This window comes from Eumetopias jubatus, unplaced genomic scaffold (assembly GCF_037043125.1).
Source record: "Eumetopias jubatus isolate StellerSeaLion01/CBP00866 unplaced genomic scaffold, mEumJub1_p1.0 scaffold_7, whole genome shotgun sequence".
NCBI classification, from domain to species: domain Eukaryota; kingdom Metazoa; phylum Chordata; class Mammalia; order Carnivora; family Otariidae; genus Eumetopias; species Eumetopias jubatus.
Genome location: NW_028274813.1, coordinates 9,192,676 through 9,208,623, shown reverse-complemented (window position 1 = coordinate 9,208,623; position 15,948 = coordinate 9,192,676). Strand labels below are relative to the sequence as shown.

Sequence of the window (15,948 nt, the reverse complement as noted above, 5' to 3'; positions counted from 1 at the left end):
ACTGTGTCCAAATATAGTCACATTCTGAGGTGCTGGGGGGTAAGGACTTCAACACACGATTTTATAGGGACACAAATCAGCCCATAACATTCTCCCTAATGACGGCATCAGACTTCTCCTCTCTCAGCTCTACTCTGACTGTTTCCTCCTCCATCTTAGTGATAATCTCATCCCACCGATGAGATGGGATGACTGAGAACTGAGACTGAGAACACAGTAGTCCTCACGCTCTCTCACCTTCTCCCAGCAGATCTCCAGTCTGGCCCACATCTGCAACATCGTCCCTTTGTCCCTTCTGTCGCAATGGAATGGCAAGGTGCCCTCCCATCGAAGGCCATTCCTTCTCTTCTTGCTTCTTCTGACACCTCAGGGCCACCTCATCCCCATTCACACACAACCTCTGGTAGCTCTGGTCTTAAAAATGCTCCACCACACACACCTGCCCCCACCGTGCCTGCTTCCTTTGCTTGCCTTCGGTATCCAGTTCCTGTAAGAGTCGTCTACGCGTACTTCACGCCCCTGCTTTTCTCTTCCACCCACTCCTAGGGCCTTCCATCCCCACAACTCTGAAATTGCTCTTGTCAAGGTCACCCATGGCCTCCATGGGGACAAGGCCAATGCTCACTCTCTTTGCACTCCTTATTCGATGTCGCCACACATCTAATTGATCATCCCTCATCCTTGCCACTTGGCTTCCGTGATATCTCACACTCCCGAATTTCCTTGCACCTTACCACCACTTCTTCTCAGTGGCCTTGGCTGCTTCTCACCTGCTCTCTGAATGTCGGAGCAGCCCAGGGCTCTGTCTTGGGCATGCTTCCTCCCCTCACTTCTGTCTACATCAGCTCATCCAGCTGGGCAGTGATTTCCAAGTTCCTGTCTCTAGTCCAGACCTTGGCTTTGAGTTGCAGGCTCCTTACACGACTGCCTCATTGGGGCGTGCAGTCAGGAAAACAAAGCCCACACCACAGGAACAATGACATAGGGAATCGGTCCAGAGGTGCGGGGAGGACTGAAGACAAGGAACTCAGAGAATAACAACTCCCTGGGCCTGGAGGGATGACATAAGGAGTCAGTGTTGGCAGAACGCAGGGACCGGGACTGTCCGATAGGAGTTAGACTTAGGGAAAAAAATAATCAGCATCTCTAATATCTAGGAGGCCTCGCGCACGTAACACACTTCTCTCCCAATTCCACCAGCCCCTGCCTCAGCCTCCATATCTTGGCACTTGAAAATACCATCTGTTAAGTTGTCCAAGCCAGAAACCCAGGGGTGTCTCTGACTGCTCTCCTGCCCTCCAGCCCATGCCACGCCAACCCAGAGTGACTGCGAGGAAGCCGGGTCAGACATGCACCTGGAATCCTTCTCAACTCCCTGTCAGCAACACCACCACTCCCATTTCACCTGGGGTGCTTGATTGTGAACTAAATGGACTCCCAGATTCCACTCCTGCCTAATCCACGCCCTTTTCCACACAGTAATCAGGGTGAACTTTTAATGAAATAAATCAGGTCATTCTCCTGCTTAAAACTCTGCAGAGGCTTTCCTTTGCTCCTAAACTAAAATGCAAATATCAGGCTATAGCCCTTAATAGGCTACCTAATCCCTCCCTGCTGACCTTGCAAATCTCAGTGCTCATAACCAGGGTGAGGAAACACCATGCCTGAGCTGGGAGGAGCTAGTTTACATGGGGGAACGCATCCCACGGTGCTGGCCCGGAGAAGGGGTGGGGGGATATAAAACAGACTAAAGCAGAGTATTGGCATGGGGACCCTAACCTGTGATTCTGAATTCGGTATTTTGCTAGGGACATCAGGAGTTGGTCCTAATGTTCTCTTAAAGGCTCCTTGAACTTGGATGTGGCAATGGCCTATGGTCAAGGAAACAGAGATGCTGGCACTTGCTTGCCACAGTATAGAGGAAGCGGTCAGAGGCTCAGGGAGGTGGGAATGCCAGAAGGGATTTATTAGGAGAGACCAGGGGAGTCTGCCCCCACCCACCAGGCCACAGTCTCTGGGGGGCCTAGAGGCCTCCCTTCACTAAGGCACAAATGACGTACTGATGAGGGGTGCCCACGCCTTTGAAAGCTCCGGGCGGGCTGTCCCTGTAGGCCAGGACTGAGAGATGCTGCAATGGAAATATCTGTGGGCAGGATGGGATTCTGAAATGGCAGAGGCCTGCTGACAGAACCAAACCACCAAAGCCAGATGGATGTAGTGACCACAGTTAGGAAAGCCGGGGACTTGCTGGAAGGGGATTTGTGGCTATGGCTAACAGACCAGGATGCTTCTAGAAATGAGATCAATGAGCAGCTGACTAGAGTGTTGTTAGGCTCAGAGGAGGAGGGGGAGGAGAAGAGGAGACGGATGGAAAGGAGATGATGGAGGAGGAGAAGGAAGAGACCCACCGTTGAGCTGAAGTCTGACCTCAGTCCTCAAAAAAGGGAAAGCATGACCCCTCACCCAGTTTCCAGACAGTTCACAGACCCAGAGCCCATTGACCAAAGATAAGGCCAGGTCCCCTGAGGAAGATTCCTACAAAGCCACTGCAAGTATATATCCTCCAGTCTCTCCAGAGACCTGTACCCATTTCCAAGAGGAACTCTGCACCAGGGAAAGGGAAATAAATACCCAGCTTTCTGGAGGACTGCTGGACACGGGGTCCTAGCTGATACGGATGGCGGGGGACGTGAGACTCCATCATGGCTCTCTAGTTGGAGCAGACACTGAAGGGAAGTCAAGTGTCAGATGGAATCCTGGCTGAGACTGTCTAGCTCTAAGAGGAAAATGGATCCCCTGGGTGGCGGTCTCTGTCATCCCTGAAGGTGTAATTGGGAAATTCTTAGCAGCTGGAAGGACCCTCACTCTGGCTCCCTGACCTGTGGAGTAGGAGCCACTGTGGGAGGAAGGGCCAAGTGGAAGCCCCTGAAACAGCCCCTCCTATCCCTCCTCTCACCAGCTAAGTATCAGAAGCAATGCTCTATCTTGGGAGGAACTGTAGAGATGCACGCCAGAAAACAAGATTTAAGGGAGTGGTGGTTCCCATCCGTAAGTGCTCCCTAGTCAATCCACCAGTTTGACTCCTGGGGAGGGGGTGTGGAGAAAGATGAATAGTTGTCTTAACAAGATCGGGGTGGCTTAAACATTTATTTCTCATGGTTGTGGAGGCTGGGAAGTCAAGGTCAAGGCACCAGAAGATCCAATGTTGGTGAGAACCGCGTCCTGGTTTGCAGATGACCCTTTTCTTGCAGCACCCTCACACGGTGGAGAGGGCAAGAGAGTCTCTTCCTATAAAGGCACTAATCCCATCATGCGGGCTCCACCCTTATGTTCTAAGTAACTCCCAAAGGCCCCACCTCCAAATGCCATCATGCTGGGGGTTAGGGTTTCAACATAGGAATTTTGGGGGGACACAAACATTCGGTCCATGGTGGTGGCAGATGATGGCAGCCCAATCACAACTCTCATACCAGATACCGTTACTGGTACAAATCAGTTTTTCATTCTTGGTATATGCCCCTTGGTCTGCTCAGTGCACTTATTCTCCATCTATAGAGAGGTTGAAAATAGTCTGCCTTTATTGGGAAGGCAAGCAGCACACATTCATTGTCTTGCTCCAACCGTCCTGGACCTTGAGCCTTGGCGTTTCATGGGACATGACGCTGGTCCACGATATGGAAGACTTCAGGCGATTGGACCCGATGAACAGGAAAGCGGCAGGTACTGCGGCTGCCCTCATAGGATACATGCATGTCAGAGAATGGGAGATACTGCACCCCCACCCCATGAAGGTTCAGTGCTGCTACTGTACTGAAGTATGTAGGGTCCTGTGGTTTGTGACATGACAGGACATCTCCTCTCAGCTAAAACACTGCCTGTTTGGAGTGGGGTCCAGAGGAAGTTCAGGCTTTGCAACAAATCTGTTCTGCCATTAGGGCCAAATGATGGGGCACATCTAAAGGCAGTCTTTCCCGTTAGCCCCTGCGTAAGTCAGAGCAGCATTCCCAAGGGCAGCAGATGCTGCCTTCAAAAGCCAAGGAAGCCTGTCAAGTGCCACATCTCCTTAGTGGCAGGAGGTGAGGGGTGACGGGAGGGGGGAGAGAGAGAAACGACCCCTCCTGTATTCAGTAGGCTGCCATTTAGATACCTCACCGCCTGCCCCCCCCCACCCCCCGGCACAAACTCATTAAAGGGTACAACACAGCTCATCAGGTTTTTATAAACACAGAAAACAAAGCCTATAATGACATGCTCAGAAATAAAAATAGGGGCCAGCCCCCCTGGGATGGGCTCCCGGTTTGGGGGCATGGCCAAAGGGATTTTATTTGTAATGTTTTCTTTTCTTACGAGGAAAATGTAACTTACATCTCACGTGTGCAGTAAGTGTTGATATTAAAGAATTAAAAAATAAACACGCCCCACCAAAAAGCAACTACTTTCAAATGGTTCTCCGCCTACTTACCTAAATCCCTTCACTGCCACTACCTTGTACCTTAGTACTTACCACCTAGAACAGCAGCCAGTGAACTCTGGCCCCCGGGGCCCAATGTGGCCACTCACCTGCTTCTATAAACCAGGTTCTGTTAGAGCCGAGCCGGACTCATCATTTACATGTTGTACGTGGCTGCCTTCCATACCACATGGGCACAGTAGCGACAACAGAGAGTGTTATGGCCCATAAAGCCAAAATAGTTATATCTGGCCCTTTACAGAAAAAGGTTGCTGACCTCTTGACTAGACTTAACTGGTTTCTCTGGCACCTTCTCCCCGCTCTGGGCTCAGCGTGTTACCTCCCGGGAGGGGCCTGCCTGGTGGGCCCGTCCACAGCCAGCCCTTCCCGCATTCCTGGTGGCTGCCCTCCACCCACCCCATCATGGTGCTTCCTTCTGGGCTGGAACCCGCATCCCAGAGAGCTCCGTGTCCGAGCACCTAGCGGAGGACCAAAGACTGAGTTGAATACATGAATACTGCAAGCCAGAAAACAGGACAGACTCTGGGAACATCTGGGCCACACCATGTACTAACTTTGGACAGGTGACCATGCCTCTGAGGCTGTTTCTCCACCAGGGAATGGGGGATAACGAAAGTACGGACTTCTCTCGGTGAGGCTAAAAGGAGATCATCTGTATTCATCACATATCACGGTAACTAGCACATTGTCATTACTTGTTAGCCTAACTCCCTTTCTTGACTGAGGAAGTGGCTGAGGTGCAGAGAGGGGCTGGCGTGACTTGTTCCTACATCAAGTTAGTCAGTAGTTGAGACCAAAATGCAGCCTCGACGTTCCACTGTGGCCCATACCTTCCCTCCCTGCGTGGCCAACCATTGGGCGGGTTCCCTGGAGCGTCTTCTAGGAACCCAAGGAGCTGCGTACGTTTAAAAATAGTGAAAACTGGGACGCCTGGGTGGCTCAGGTGGTTAAATGTCTGCCTTCAGCTCAGGTCATGATCCCAGGATCGTGGGATGGAGTCCCATATTGTGCTCCTTGCTCAGCGGGGAGCCTGCTTCTCCCTCTGCTTGCAGGTCCCCCTGCTTGTGCTCTCTCTGACAAATAAATAAATAAAATCTTTAAAAAAAAAAGTAGGGCGCCTGGGTGGCTCAGATGGTTAAGCGTCTGCCTTCGGCTCAGGTCATGATCCCAGGGTCCTGGGATCGAGTCCCGCATTGGGCTCCCAGCTCCTTGGGAGCCTGCTTCTCCTTCTGCTTCTCTCTCTCTCTCTCTGTCTCTCTGTCTCTCATGAATAAATAAATAAAATCTTTAAAAAAAAATTTAAAAAAAGTAAAAACTGGGATTAGTGAATGAAAATCAGGATATGGTATTTACAAATCTGTCTTTCAGGATTATGCAGAAATATGAGAATGAAAATGCCTAATATACAAGTCTCATTCTTTTCTTTATATACGCAAAAACCTTTAAGTAGCCACAACAAAGCTAATAATACAGTGTTATTTCAAGTTTACCTTCTCCTTCTGTGGCATTAACACCTGGATAAATTCATTCTTAGGTAGTCTGGAGCAAAGGGGCTGGGGATGCTTGTCACTCTGTTCAACAGTCTCCAAGGAAAGGAGGAACGCTGTAACTTGGAGCAAAAATTGACCTAATTATTTGTGATTATATGTCATGTTTTTAAAGGCGAGCCCTTCAACATGCCAATTGTGATTTTCTTTTAATCGAGCAAATTGTATTATTCTTGCAACATTTCTTCATCTCTAGCTACAAACCCATAGTCATTCTTTCCCCTGTTTAAATTATATTAATCAAAATAAAAGAACAGGCACTGATGTTTGGTTTGTCCCTCAATGCTTTTTATGACTCTTGACAAAATAAAATAATCTTAGAAAGTTTTTGATCTTTTTTTCCCCTTAAGAACACTGTGAATGATCCTTCCCACTAAATACAGAACATATCATAAAGAAGGAATGCTGATATTTATGGAATCTACTACTTGCTAGGCTTCACATCTGCTGGCTGATTTAATCTTCAAAGCAACACCATGAGATAGGTTTCCACGCGCCCATCTTGTTAGAGGCAAGGAAACGGAGCCTCTGCGAGGTGAGGCGCTTTACTGCGGGTTTGAGGAAGAAAGCGGTCGACTGGCATTCTAAGTGTGTTTGTCTTCCGAGTGGGCAAAAGCAGCACCGTGACCAAGAGTGTGGACCAGAGCCAGGAGCCTGCTTTACTCCACGCCTGCTGTTTACCAGCTCTGTTAACTTGGGGCAAAGTGCGGAATCCAAGGCGCTATTTTCATTTGTGTGAAAGAGGCAGCATTATAATAATCCCTCCCTGAGGGGTGGGTTCTCAGAATGGTTCTTTCTTAGCCACAGCAGCTCTCAGTCCTGGGCCTGCCTGAGGCCCCCCTCCTGGAGCCCCCCAGGGACTTCCCGCCGGACCCGCATCCCACCTGATTTCCAGCAAGCGTTCCTCCATGGTTGCTGTCCGTACAAACGCTCTCGCCCTTCTTCCTTCTCAACTCAAACACTCTTGAGCAGGGCTACTAGCAAGAAAGGAGACAGAAAGAGAAAGACAAGAGAGAACCCGTAATTGGCCACAGCAGCTCTGGCTCCTAGGAGAGACACATACTTCCTTCTTGGAATAGTCTTTTATTTAGCAAAGCCCGGCGATGGGGCACTGAATCATAGCAGTGGAGCAGAGGTAGCTCCAGGCAAACAGAACCACGTCATTCTGCGCAATGAAGTTAAGAATGTTAGTTTTCCAAGGAGTAGCTACATGAAGGAAAGAAGGGTCTGTGAGGGAGTGGGGAGCCCAGAAAGATGAGGTGACGGGCTTAGGGGAGTGGAGGGATGCTGCTGTTAACAGTGACTAAGAGATTTTTTTTCAAAACAAGGGTCTAATATCCCACTTTAAGGCATTAGTCTGAATGTTAATCCACAAACCTCCTCAAACCCTCACGCTTCACTCCAAACGGGCCCCCAAAGTCCGTCACCTGCAGCCCTGTGGCGAAGGCATCCGAGCGGCGCCCAGTGTGAGGTGGAGGGATGGGTATGGAACAAGGAGAGGCATGGGAGAGCATCCAGAAACCAAACCGAATCAGCAGACGCTGCAGTTCTGAAGAAGGGGAGGCGATGGGGAGGAGTGTGGCCCCCACCGAAGCCTCTGGAGAGACAGGGAGGTGGCGGGAGTCGGACTGAACGAAATCTTGTCTAAAAGGACAGAGTTCCCCGACTGGTGTACAGATTACAGCAAATGCAGGGGATTTCATGATGAACCGACAGAATTACCAAATTATGAGCAGAGTCTATTATTTTTCTATAGGATGAGCTAAATGTGTGTGTGCCTTCCAAGATGAAGGTTTACTGTCGTTGTCCATGACCCTCAAGGGTTAGAGGATCAGCGGAAAGGAGACTTTCAGATATTTAACCCCGTACAATCCAACCAAACAGGCAGTGAAGTGGACGTGGCTTCTTGGTGTCCTTGGTTGGCAGGTGATGAGGCAAGTGTTGGGGGGAGGTACCCCCAACTGTTGCTCAGCTCAGAGCAACACCAGCCAAGGTCTCTAGATTCCAGCTTTTTTGGCCTGCCAAGCCCAGAGGCCCAGGTAATCAGCACCTCAACCGATGAACGTGCTGTGTAAGTACTGCATCAACTGGATCAGGTTCCAAAGCTGAGTTTGTGCAAAGAGCTCTTCCACATTGCAATGTTCAGTTTAATAGTTCACGGGCTATTGATTTTTTTAACTCATCTGGTATAAAAAGATGAGGAAGAATCTTTTAGAATTAATATACCTCTAAAGGTATTTCCCCTTCTTAAATAAAGTTGTTTTGTGAGCAAAATATAATGACACGAACACAGCAACTTTAAAACACAGTAAGGATCAGGGCAAGATGGTGACAGTGGCATGGTTTTCCAGTCTCCTCAAATTACAAAAACTAGCAGAGTGACTGGGATAGAAAAAGGGAAATGGTATATAGAATGGAAACATAAAAAGAAAATCAGTAGAAGAAAAAGATCAAAAGGATTTAAGAGACAGTGATGGATACAGAAAGAGCCAAAGAATCCAACATATGTATAAGAGACCCTCCTTCCCCCGTTCCCCCCACAACAAAAGTAAAGAAAGTAAAGGTAAGGCCGTAGAGAGGAACAAATAAAAGCAACTATTAAAGAAAAACTTTCCTGAAAACAAACAAACACACTGACTTGAACCTGTGCGTTTAAAGGGGACATGTTGTGCCTGGACCAGAACAGTCAACTCCAAGACATAGTCTATTAAAATTATTAGATTTTACCGAATAGAAATCCTTTTGGCATAAGGTAAAATGACCAAGTAACTTACAAGGTATTACACCTTCACAGAATACTTGAACGCTAAAACACAAAGGAAGAAATGAAGTAACATAGTACAGATACCCATGAAAGAAAATGGAAGCCAACTTTTTTTTTTTTTCTAATTTGGCCAAAGTGACCTTCAAGTGTAAAGGCTACAAACTGGGATGAAGTTGAGGTAATCGGGGAATAATGCTCCTGTGTGCCCTTCCTGAGTAATATACTAACTAATATGCTTCAGACAATCGAGAAATGCTTAGAGCAGCTTTTCCTAAGAACTACTGACGAGCACTGAGTATATTTAACTGTAGAATGAAGAGTAGTGGGTCTAGGATGAAAAATACTTTGTACTTGTCATACCCTCTGATGAAGATGTAATTCAGGTATCAAAAATGGACAGAGAAGGGAAAAATTATCTAGAAAGTCAGCTTGCTGGTTGCCTTAAAGGTTTCATTTAGCACTAAATAGATACCACATTAAACACTTTGGGGAGAAGGAGTAGAAGGGAAAGGTGACTAATTTCAGTATTGTTCATAGTAAGGGATTAAAAAAAGACCTACACCATCTGACGTGGTAGCCACCAGCTATATGGGGCTATTTAAATGTAAGTTAATTGACATTAAATGAAATTTTGAATTTGGTTTCTCAATTAGAGTAGCCACAATTCACATTTCATTTCATATGCAGCTAGTAGCTTCCACACTGGAGAACACAAATGAAGACCATGTTCATCATTATAGAAAGTTCTTTGGACACTGTTACAACCGATAGCTTTTTTTTTTTTTTAATCTGGAATGCTTCAGGAATTTGCGTGTCATCCTTGTGCAGGGACCATGCTAATCTTCTGTATTGCTTCAATTTTAGTATATATGCTGCCAAAGCGAGCATAACATAGCATTTTTTAAAAAGGAGCAAGGATACCACCCTGAGATAGCGGTGTAAAGGTAACCATGGAAACGAAACATCTGATCTATGGTACTTGGTTATGGCAGCCTGAGCAGATACAGATAGGGATTCTCTACATAGTGACCTAGAAATTCAACACAATCGCTTATCAAATCTCCTTGACTTCACTGCAGAAACTGACAAGCTGATCCTGAAATTCATATGCAAATTCAAGGGGCCCAGAATAATGAAAACAATCTTGAAATCAAGAACAAGGTTGGAGGACTCACACTTCTCAATTTCAAAAAAAAATTTTTTTTAAGATCTTATTTATTTATTTGACAGAGAGAGACACAGCGAGAGTAGGGACACAAGCAGGGGGTAGTGGGAGAGGGAGAAGCAGGCCCCCCACCAACCAGGAAGCCCGATGTGGGGCTCAATCCCAGGACCCTGGGATCATGACCTGAGCCGAAGGCAGACGCCTGACTGAGCCACCCAGGTGCCCCTCAATTTCAAAATTTATCACAAAGATCTAGTAATCAAGACAGTGTAGTATTGACATAAATATACAGATGTGTATTTACCAACAGAAGAGAACTGAGAATCTAAAAATTAACCCTTATTTTACAGTCAATTGACTTTTGACAAGAGTGCCAAGACATTCAATGGGGGGAAAAAACAGTCTTTCCAACAGATGACACTGAGGCAACTAGCTGTTCACATGGAATCCCTACCTCATACCATACATAAAAATTAACTCAGAATGGACCATAGACTTTAATGTCAGAGTTTAAACCATAAAACTCTTAGAAAAAAATACAGAGCAAACATTCCTGACCTTGGGTTAGGCAAAGCTTTCTTAGATATAATATTAAAAGCACAAGTGATAACAGAAAAAATAAATTAGAATTCATCAAAATTAAGAAGTTTTGTGTTTCAAAGGACACCATCAAACAAGAGAGAAGACAACACACAGATTAGGGAAAAATATTTGTAAATTACATTTGATAAGGGAGTTGAATCCAAATATATAAAGAATTCTTATAACTCAGTAATAAAAAAATAACCCCATTTAAAAAAAGGAGCAATAAATAAATCATGGAGATGTGCAGCATGGTAACTATAGTTAATAATACTGTATTGCATATTTGAAAGTTGCTATGAAAATAATCTTAAAAGTTCTCATCATAAAAAAATTTCATTAACTGTATGGTGATGGATGGTAACTAGACTAATTGTGGTGATCATCTGGGAATATATACAAATATCCTATCATTATGTCATACACCTGAAATATAATGTTACAGGTCAATTATACCTCAACTAAAAAAATAGGCAATTGATCTTAACAGGCATTTCTCCAAAGAAGATACACAAATGGCCAAAAAGTACATGAAAATGTATAGACATCCTCAGCCATCAGGGAAGTGCAAATCAACACCACAATGAGATACCATTTCACACCAACTAAGTGGCTAGAATAAAAAAGCCACATAATGAGTGTTGACAAGGATGTGGAGAAATTGGAACTCTCACACACTGCTCTTGGGAATGCACAGCCACCTTGGAAAACAGTCTGGTGATCCCTCACAAAGTCAAAAACAAGTTACCATATGACCCAATAATTCCACTCCCAGGTACATAACCAAGAGAAATAAAAACATATGTCTACCCAAAAACTTATATGTGAATGTTCGTAGCAGCATTATTTGTAACAGGCAAAAAGAGGAAATAACCAAATGTCCATGAACTTAAAAATGTGGCATATTCATACAACAGAGTATTCAGTCATAAAATGGAATGAGATACTGATACATGCTAAAACATGTATGAACTTAGAAAATACTAGGCTAAAGAATCCAGTCACAGAAGACCACATAGTGTAGGATTCTGTTTCTATGAAATATCCAGAAGAGGCACAATCTACAGAGATGGAAAGGAGATTAGCGATTGTCTGGTGCTAAGAAGTTTGGGAGCATTATGGAAGAACTGCTAGTAGTTGTGGGCTATCTTTTTGAGATAATGAAAATGTTCTAAATTTAATCATGATGATGGTACAACTCTATGAATATGTAAAAAAATTGAATTGCACACTTTAAATATGTGAATCGCATGGTATGTCAATTATATTTAAATAAAACTGCTATATATCTATATAGAAATTTTAAAAAGGAAATAAACACCCAATTAAAACAGCTAGAAAAAGGGAAAAGGAAACAAAAAGTACAGAATGAAAGAAAAACAGACATCAATGAGACAGAAAACCAAAAAAAAAAAAAACCAAAACAAAACAGCATTAATAAATGAATCAAAAAGTTGGTTCTTTGGGAAGTAAAACAGACGAACTTGGGGTGCCTGGGTGGCTCAGTCAGTTAAGCGTCTGCCTTCGGTTCAGGTCATGATCCCAGAGTCCTAGGATCGAGTCCCTCATTAAGGCTCCCTGCTCAATGGGGAGTCTGCTTCTCCCTCGACCTTCGCCCATCTCATGCTCTCTCTCAAATAAATAAATAAAATTTTTAAAATAGACGAATTTAATTTTATGAAGTGGGACAAAACACACAAAAAAAGGCAAAATAAGAAATGACAAGGGGCAGTAATAACCCAGAGAGAATATATAAAGTCATGAGACTATTTTGAATAACTATGACAATAAAATATAAAACCTAGAGGAAATTTATGCTTTCCTAGGAAAATTGATTTAACTTAAATTGACCCCAGTAGAGAGAGAAAAACAGACCAATTTTCATAGAAATAGAAAATTGTACAAGTGCTCTTTCTAAAGAGGGACCAGGCTTTAATGGGTTCATAAGGAATTCTACCAACCTTAAAAAAAAAATTCTAATGTAACTTACACTATTACAGGATATAACACAAGAAAAGTCTCCAAATTATTTTTATAAAGTGAATATAACTTTGATGCCAAAACTTAACAAAAACCGAGGGAGGGGGGAGAAAAAAACTCCAGATCACTTCCACTACAATACAAAAATGTTAAATAAAATATCAGCAAAGAGATCCACCATCATACCTTATACATCATGACCACATGGGGTTTATTCCAGGAATGCAAGAAAGAGTCAATAACCTAATATTAACATGGTATCATTAGCTATATATACGACCATCTCCTTAGATATGGAAAAGGCATGTAACAAAACCCAATCCCCATTCAAGTTAAAATTCAGAAAAAGAAACTGAAAGATATTTAACATGATAAAATACAAATATTTCAGCTCCAAAGCCAGGCTCATGCTTAATGGGGAAACTCTAGAAGCTCTCTTGATAAAATTAAGAAAATAAAAGAACGCCCAGCACCTCCACTATTTACCATAGTGCTGCAATATTCGACAAGAGAAAGGAGTTCTAACCAAGAATTAGAAAGGAAGAGGTAAGGGGCACCTGGATGGCTCAGTAGTTAAGTGTCTGCCTTTGGCTCAGGTCACGGTCCCAGGGTCCTGGGATCGAGCCCCGCATAGGGCTCCCTGCTCCACGGGAAGCCTGCTTCTCCCTCTGCTTGTTGCTTCCCCTACTTGTGCTCTGTCAAATAAATAAATAAAATCTTAGGAAAAAAAAAAAAAGGAAGAGGTAATAATATCTCTTTGTAGATATTATCATCATACATCCGGAATACTCAAAGACTAAATTAAAACTACTATAAAGAATGAGATAATTTAGTATATAGCAGATTATAAAATTGACATACAGGAAACAATAATAGGCATTTTATACACACATGAATACAGATACAACCCTGCAAGGTCCCGTTAAAGATGACAAAAAGGAGAGACACCCTTACAATAATAAAAATAAACAAAAAGCCGGAGAATAGCTTCAACAAGAATGTGCCAAACCTTTACGATTAAAACTATAAAGCATTCTGAAAGACACAATGTAGACTTAAATAAAAAGCAAGACAATGTTCTCAGACAGGATGACTGCGCATCGTAAACATGCCCAAGGGGCAGAAAGGACAGGTTGATGGGGGGGGTGGTGCTCCAGGATGGACGGGAGGCTGACAACACCAGAGCCCACAGATCACTCTCATCGCCACTCAGAGTGGGGTAACCTGACGTGGGTGTTTCCTGAGCCGATGCCCTGAGCAGTATATACGGCCCCACCTATGGAAGATTCGTGCCCAAAGAACGAAAGCAGAGTCTAATCAATTTAACGGTAGGTTTACAGGAAATAGGAAGAGGGGAAGCATAGAAAGGATATTCTGGGAGGCCATGAACCAAATCCAGGAGGTCGACAGGACAACCTACCTACATAGGTTACAAGAGACCTGAGACACATCAACCACCCGCTGTCTGTGGAAAGACACTGGAGATCAGTGAGGACATCTGAAAACAGACCGGGTATGAGAGGGTATTAAGAATTACAGTTAATTTTGTCAGGTGTGATAATGGCATGGTGGCTATCAGGAATAAAAGTCTCATCTGTAAGATACGCAAGAAAATGCTTGTGGGTGAGATTCTCAAGTACTTAAAATACTTCAGCAAAACAAACAAAATGGATCCCCATTCTGGGGGGGGGGGGAAGGAAGCAGGATGGGCACATTATTGAAAACCACATGGGCGTCTACATCTGACACCAACAGACGTTTGTGCCCTGGGTTCATCTGTTAGCTTCAGGAATGTTGTTCGACTGCACCCCCTCTCCTACCCTGTTCTGCCTCATCAGTTTGTCCCCTTCTGTGCACATACCCAGGCTCATTACCCCCGGTTCGACCCACCCGGGAAGCCAGGCTTCTCCGAGGTCCAACAAAGCTCAGAGTGAGGTCAGCCCTCTTACCTCCCCTCCTCTTGGCGCCCACCCGTCACAGCACTGGAACTTTCCCGGAGGACATCACCGTCCATCTCCAGGTGACCAGATCCCAAGGTGGGTCACTCACTCCTCTTTACTCAGCCCCGAACAGCATGTGTTCCTCGGTCCCCTTCTTAAAACACATTCTTCTCTTGCTTCCAAAGATACCACCATCTCTGCCTAAGTGACTTCAGTCAGGCCCTGGCTTTAATGATCATGTGTATTTTTTTAATGCCTCCTACATTTATCATTTCAGTCTGGACCTGTGTTCTGGACCCCCGTTCAATCAACAGCCCATCAACACTCCGGAATCAGAAGCCTCTGTAACTCAACACCACGCTAAACCCGAACTCTGCTACTTCCCCCTTTGCCCCAAGTCTCATCCCCAACTCAAGTGGCAGCATCACCGTCCACCCAGCTGTTTCAGCCAAAGCCCAAAGTCACTCTTGCCATGGAACACGGAGATCCTGCATTGTATTTACAGTTAATTCGTTAGGGTCACTTACTCTTATAAAACGGCCTTTTAATGAGCAGAAATCCTTTTGCCGTTTCTAATTTCCACAGCAAATTAAACGTGAACCGCGTGCCATTTCCTCTCCCTGGGACTCTCTTCCCTGCTTTAAGAATCTAGCTCTCTCTCATTTTCAAGGTCCAAACTTGGAGGTCACCTCCAGAGATGGGAATTTCTTCCCCATCCGAGCAAACTCACCAGATTACCCTGTTCTATTTCCTCTGTAGGATTGTGCACCCCAAGCTGCTCGTTGGTCTTTTTCCAAAACAAGAGCTGCGCGAGAGCAGGGCCTGGGTTCTGGTCACTGCTGTTATCTGGAGCCCCCAGCAGAGTTCACAGTGCCAGTCTGATGTTTCCCAAACAAGCATCTGGAACAAGAACAGTCCGTCTGCTTGGGCTGCTGTAACAAAATACCAGACACTGGGTGGCTTAAACAACACACATTTATTTCTCAAGGCTCTAGAGGCTGGGAAGTCCAACATCAAGGTGCCGGTAGACTGGGTGCTGGTGAGGACCTTCTTCCTGGCCTGTAGACAGCTGTCTTCTGTGTCCTCACTTGGCCTTGCCCTTCTGCGTCTTCCTCTTCTCATCAGGGTGCTAATCCCATCACGGGGTCCCACCCTCATGACCCCAGCTAATCCTAACCACTTCCCAAAGGCTCCGCTAGGAGCCTGGAGGTTAGGGCATCAACGTATGAATGTGGGGGGACACAGTCGGCCCAAAACACGAACGTTCTTCTTCCTGGGTCAGTTCCTAAAATGAGGCAACTGGCTGATCTCTGACATTGTTCCTGCTCTGACGTCCTGAGGCTCAGTCCCTACCAAGAGGGGTCTGTCTAGGAACAGCTCCCACACACCAAACTCGTACCAAACTCTTATACTGGCAAGCCCTGTGCAAGGCAACGGGGTTAAAATCACAAGAGGGGCTCCACGTCTATCTGTCCAGGTAAGACTGGGATCAGGGAATA

The 15,948-nt window shown here is 45.1% G+C and overlaps 1 non-coding gene across 1 annotated transcript; it reads right to left on the bottom strand.

The window, feature by feature from the left end:
* Positions 1 to 9,565: 9,565 nt before the first annotated feature.
* LOC114208965 (U6 spliceosomal RNA) lies at positions 9,566 to 9,670 on the bottom strand. Its single transcript, XR_003609201.1, has one exon. It is a non-coding gene; the product is annotated as a U6 spliceosomal RNA (small nuclear RNA).
* Between the last annotated feature and the right edge of the window lie 6,278 nt (positions 9,671 to 15,948).